This window comes from Cupressus sempervirens, chromosome 10 (assembly GCF_028749045.1).
Source record: "Cupressus sempervirens isolate cs-2001-9-10 chromosome 10, ASM2874904v1, whole genome shotgun sequence".
In the NCBI taxonomy this organism is placed as follows: Eukaryota; Viridiplantae; Streptophyta; class Pinopsida; order Cupressales; family Cupressaceae; genus Cupressus; species Cupressus sempervirens.
In genome coordinates this window covers 828,810,790-828,817,328 of record NC_143127.1, presented here as the reverse complement: position 1 = coordinate 828,817,328, position 6,539 = coordinate 828,810,790, and the positions used below count along the sequence as shown (strand labels likewise).

At 37.8% G+C, this 6,539-nt stretch overlaps 1 pseudogene across 1 annotated transcript; it reads right to left on the bottom strand.

Moving 5' to 3' along the window:
* Positions 1–1,004: 1,004 nt before the first annotated feature.
* LOC149536515 (G-type lectin S-receptor-like serine/threonine-protein kinase At2g19130 pseudogene) lies at positions 1,005–3,603 on the bottom strand (annotated as a pseudogene). Its single transcript, XR_016357407.1, has one exon. The product of XR_016357407.1 is annotated as a G-type lectin S-receptor-like serine/threonine-protein kinase At2g19130 pseudogene (transcript).
* Positions 3,604–6,539: the final 2,936 nt, after the last annotated feature.

Below are 6,539 nucleotides of genomic sequence, written 5' to 3'. Positions count from 1 at the left end.
TATTTCAAATTGAAAAATTCATATTTACGTTTGGCTTAGACTGTAGCTTGCTTGCTTGGATGTACTCGCAATTGGAGGGATACATTCTTGTACAGTTTTTTATTTGACAATTAAAAACTGTTCAGTGAATTCAATCCCAGAGAGTACGATCAAAGATCAGGCATTTACAGTGAATCCCATATATTAAAAAGGAGGATCAAAAAAGGATTGGTAGCTTGGAACCGCACATCCAATAATATGTTAGCCAGCAGTGAGGATCACATTATGGGAATCCCAATATTATGTATTGTTGCTGTATTCATTCAGGGTATGTTTACAGAGGGAGCAGTGGAGCTAGGGGCAAGCCTTAGGCCCTCTGCTTCAGCCCAACAGCAATCTTGGCAATCCCCAACCAAGAATTTGAGTTTAGGGTTTCACCCAAGTACAAACAAGGGGTTCTATGTTGTGGGCATCAGATTTGCTAACATCGACGATTCAACTCTACCGGGGACTGCAGGTTTCAAGGGAGGAATTCACGTTGGAGAAGGAGCTAACTTCACCTTACAAAGAGATGGCAATCTAGTTTTAAGTAATGGGACATCAATAGTTTGGGAGACCAACACATCGAATAAAGGGGTGTCATCTGCAGATATGCAAGATGATGGGAACTTTGTACTGCAGAATAGCAGTTCAGTAATTGTTTGGGATACCTTTGGAAATCCTTCTGATACTCTGCTGGTGAATCAGAATTTCACAGTGAATAAAACCCCCGGAATTTGTCAAATGCGGAATTGGTTAGTTCGAAATTAGAATTTGTTGAACAGGAAAAATAAAAATAAAAATTTAATTTAATTCCAATTCTTATTCCACCTTTTGAGATGGAATTAACAAATCTTCATTTTGAATCAAAATAAAAATTCAAAACCAATTCTAAATCTAAATCTAGACTGAAGATTGATTTTTTAAAAATCAAAAATCTGTTCCTACCAGTTTCAATTCAATTACAGGAAACAAACGGACCTTAATTGTGATCGAAAACTTCTAAGATAATTAGTAAACATGGAATTATGTTCCGCACATACATTTTTAGCATGAACCTTCCCGGTTGAAACTGACTACAGTTTTGCGGTTATGAAACCACTTGATAAGGAAAAATGCCTATAACAGCTATCATTGTTGTCGTCTATCTGATCTACTAACACTTGGAGAGACCTCGGTATTTGAGGCATAGGAGTCTCCATTGTTCCTTCCAACATCTTCACCACTTCCCCCATGCTCGGCCTCTCATTCTCGTCGTCTTGAATGCACAGCGCAGCCACCACAGCGGCTCTTCTAACCTCCTCGATGTCGGCCTCGCTCGCTATCCTTGCCTCCACAATGCCCATTACGTTCCCTCTCTGAATCTGAGATGAAGCCCACGTAGGAAAGTACAACCTACTTTCCTCCACCTTTAGGTCTAGATTTCTACGACCGGAAATAATTTCCAGCAACGTCATACCAAAACTGTATACATCCACTTTGGGAGTGATTGGCAGGCCAGAGATCCACTCGGGGGCCAAGTACCCACGAGTTCCTCTTGTGGTGGTCAGTACGCGGCTGAAATCTCTGCCAATCAACTTTGCCAATCCAAAATCAGCTATCTTGGCGCTGAAGTCCTCGTCCAACAGAATGTTCTCAGGCTTAATATCGCAGTGAATGATACAATCCCTGCATTCCTCATGAAGATAAACTAATCCTCGTGCAGTGCCCATTGCGATTTTAAACCGGGTCTTCCAGTCCAACACCTTCTTAACATCTTCTGCCCGAGAGAAGAGAAAGGAATTTAGGGAGCCGTTGGGCATGTAAGCATACACCAGTAACCTTTGTGACTGTTCTGCGCAGAATCCCCACAGCCTGACCAAATTAAGGTGTTGTATTCTGCCAGTGGTGAATATTTCTGCACGGAATTGCTTTTCTTCTGGCGTGGAACCCTCTAATACTTTAACCGCAACAGGCGTCTTGTCAGGCAGAGTTCCTTTGAAAACAGAGCCGAAAGCTCCGCTGCCCAGCTTATGCTTGAAATTCTCCGTTGCGATTCGCAGCTCTTTGTAACTGAGCTTTTTGAGCGACATTGATACCTCCTCTGCCACGTATTTCTTCCTCAATCTTCGGCGTTTCCGGAGAAGAAAGGCGCCCGACAGGAGAGCCGATACAGCAAGAAGGGATGCGGCCACAGAAAGTAAAATAGCAAGTACAGGGGCTTTGTGGCTTTTCTCTGAGGTCAAGCGCGGCAACTCAGAAGCAGCCACTCTAACAAAGACAGATTTGTCCTCGGACGTAACGCTCATTCCTCGTAAATAACCAAACCACAATCTACAGAGAGGTAGATCAGAAGCAGAAAAAGCGTAGGCTGTACAGGAGCAATTGCTGAGACAAGCAGTCCGGCAGCCTTGCTGTGTCTGCCCGATCTTGTATAAGACGGCTTCTTTCTCGGACAAGTATTGATTCTTCGCTTCAAAGAAACCGTCAGTCGTGCCCTCTGAGACAGAGCAATGCAGGGGTGTTCGTCTAACACACCCGTTTGACCACCAACCTTGAGAGCCGTTCTTGGGCTTGAAGCCCTGCACACAACTGCACACATTGTTAGGATTGCAGAGTCCGTATGCCCCACAGATTTCAAATTCACTACATTGACCTCGGTATGTCGACCACCTCAGACAACAGCTATTATCGTCCATCCAGAAGTAGATTTGTAATTCGCCGTTCTTATTTAACACAAAGCGCCCTGTGATCATATGATCCATCGGGTTTATAACATAATAAATATATATTCTTGAAGGGGACAGCCTCACACATGACACCTGCATTTTCTTCTCACCTTCCAAGTATGGAAGCTTGGTAAAATAATTTGGTCGAATGCATTCTCCACTGGACTCATATGGAACCGTGTTGTTAAACAGTAACAACAACTGTGACTTTCCTGGAGCCGTGTCCATTCGGAGAGAGAAGAGCCCAGTTGCAGGATCAGAGGAGCTCATCCAGGAAGTGAGGACCATTCCTTTCCACAGCTTCATGCCAGGCAAATATGTATCTGTCGGATGCGCAAAACTCTCCCAAACAACCGCTGACTCGTTGTGGGCATCACCCAGCACAATGAAATTACCGGAATCCGTTATCACAGCTCGTGATGCTCTTTGCCCAACCTCAGTTGACCAAACCAACAGACCGTCTCCGTCAAACAATCTGAGATTACCATCACTTGAATATTCAAAAACTCCGGGCATCTTCGTGACAGGATTATCTCTGTTGACCACCCAAACAATGGCCTTCTGGGAGAGTGAGGCATACCAGATGCCAACATACCAAGTGTTCGTTCCTCTGGGACTGAAAAATCCCAACGCAAACGTTCCATTCTTGGAAACTAGGGTTTGATATCGAGTGAGCGAAGCCCCTAGGACAAGTGTGTCTCCACCATTCACCGCAAATGAAATGCAGGAATGCGCTGAAATAATCACGGTAATTGCTAGGAACGAATACTTCGTTGCCGATTCAACAACCATAGTGTTTATAATTTGCTGAATGATCACTTCTATGTAGTGGTTTTTCGTATATCTTGGACTTTAAACAGAAATCAAATAGGGTAGGCCGTATATGAGTTCAGAACTTCACTTCTTTCGTCATTCGCGCGTTCTTTGTAATTATTCATGAAGGGTAGTTGAAGGCAGGTCTTTTGTAAACACGTGTATTGGATAAGTGGAATCTCGGAAGACGGACACATTGCTATCAGCGTCCCACTTGTGGGGCTATGATCAGATAAAACGCATGACTTACCATCATATTAGTTGGCTATAGTCAAATCTTTTCACATCAGAGTCTAGAAAACGTGTGCCTACTCTACTAAGGGGCAATTAATTTTTTCTATGTGTCTTCATACTAGTCATTTGTACTTTTGAAAGGTGTAAAGGTAAATATATTGATGTTTTGCTAATGTAAAAAAATTGTTCCTAATATTGATTTGACTGTTGTATTATTTTTTCATACAACTTATTAGCTGTGGTAATAGTAAAAAGAAACTTGCTATAATCAGTATTTTACATAGCAATGTCTCATTATAATCAATACATGTGTATAAGCATTCTACAACCCAACATCTATGTTAACAAACTTTTCAAGGAAACCATCTTTTTATATATAGTGTGCATATTACTTCCTCTCCACAACCTGGCAAAAACATATTACTTCTCTCTAGTTCTCTTTCTCTGTCTCGACTCCATCTTTGTCATCAATTACTATTGCAACTATTTATCTCCTTCACATGAAAGGGTAATTTCATTGTCTATCTCTTGGGCAGCTTAAATTGATAGTCACCGACTTTGGATCTCTTTGTCACTTGATATATCATTTGTTATTCTGAGTCTATTCCATATTGTTTATGTGCACTCTTATGCAACATTATACGATTATCTTTAGATATTCTTTTCCATGTATTTAAGTTTGAAATAGTACTATGGGAGATCTTACCTATTCCAAAGGATTAACAAAGAGAAGGTGAATAGAGTGTATATATTTGTTCCCTAACGTTTGGTGTGTATATATTTATTCTATATTAAATGAGTAAGATTGACCTTTCATTATAGAAAGATAGGGAAAAAATGTAAAAAGAAGGAAAAAAAACTTGTAGAGGGAAAATATAAGAATCTACATTCAACAGTATACATTTTAGCTTAAGACACCAATCAAAGGAATATAGAATGTGGAAAAGGAGAAGCAACAAATAAGTTAGAATATATAAATGAAAACTATCTTTTGAATAAATCTTTGCTTATATTGACAAACACAAAATGTCAAAAGAGAAAATGGTTCACAAAATGAGAATTGCAAAAATATATGTGAATGCTTTTCTATAGCTTGCAGTTGGGGAAATACTCACATGATTTGCATTATTATAATACCAAATGATGGAAAGAGACAAAGGAGATATAGAAAATGAAATGAAACTAACCAAAACATCAAAATAGAGATAAAACTAGATTGCATTCAAACTATAAAGAATTTATATATATATATTAGTCTAATATGCAATATTGTAATTACATAAAAATACCACTCCAAAGCTGGTGCTCATTGACTATACACCACAAAAAATTATCCATATTCTCTTTATTGCTTTATAGTATCTTTGTTGTTGCTAAGCATTACAAAATTCTCCCTTTTCAATTTCTTTTGACACTATAGCTTGCTACAACAAACATCTATTTTCTTAGATATTTCTTCATCTCTTTGTTTTTAGACTAATCTGCTCTACTATAGTAGACGCCCCTATTTTCAGACCTTTTTTCACACTTGTATAAAAATTCAATCTCACCATATCTACTAAACAATAGATGAAATTAAAAAATAAAAGGTATTTAAAAATAGGTTTCAAATCCACGGTAGAAGTAACTTTTAGAAAATGTTATAATAATATTTTTCAATACAAAACTTGTTCTATAGATTTAAGTGACAACTACATGGGATAGAAACTGATGAGAATTAAAAAAAGTCTACGATCAAGTAGCTGGGGCAAGTGATATTAATTTCAACACTCCCCCTTAATCACAACTACCATTTGTGATTCCCAATCGATCTCTTTGATGCACAAAACTTTCATTTCCCAATGGTCTGGTGAAGATGTCAATATATTAATCCTCTGATCTACAATGTTCTAAAATAATATTTCCTTTTGTGATGAGCTCCCTAATGAAATGATACCTTGTGTCAATGTGTTTTGTTCTTTTGTGGAAAAAATACTCTTTGATAATGCTATAAGTGAATTGTTGTCACAATAAATATTTGTTGCATTCTCATATTCTTGTCTCAATTCTTTCAACATTCTTCTCGTCCAAATTTCTTAACATGATGCACTTGTAGATGCTACATACCTTGTTTGAGCTGATGAAAGAGTTGCAATTGGTTGTTTCTTTCAAGCCCATGATACTACATCTAACCCAAAATGGAAGACATAACCTAAAGTGCTATTTCTATCATCAATGCATCCTACACAATCACTATTAGTGTATTATATTAGCTTGAAATCTTTTGATCTTGAATAGAGTATACCATAATTTCTGGTCCCACTAATGTATTTCAAAATTCATTTTCCTCCTTGTCAATGAGAAACTTTTGGAGAATTCATGAATCTTGAAATGAGACTAGTAATTACAAACATTATATCTAGCCTTGTGGTTGTTAGATACATGAGACTCCCAACAAATTTCTTATACAAAGTTTTATTTACATTAGATCACTTGTCATATTGGCTTAGCTTCAAGCTTGTGACAATTGGTGTTGGTGCTTATTTTCATTTCAACAAATTAAACCATTTCAAAACTTCATCAACATATTTTTCCTAAGAGATGAATATACCATTTTTATTTTTATTCACTTCAATGCCAAGAAACTACTTCATTTATCCCAAATATGTCATCTCAAAATCTTTTATCATAGTTGATTTTAACATATCAATGATAAATCACCCGATAAAATCAAGTCATCAACATATAAACAAATAATTAAGATCTTACTTTGCTCATTCAACTCAC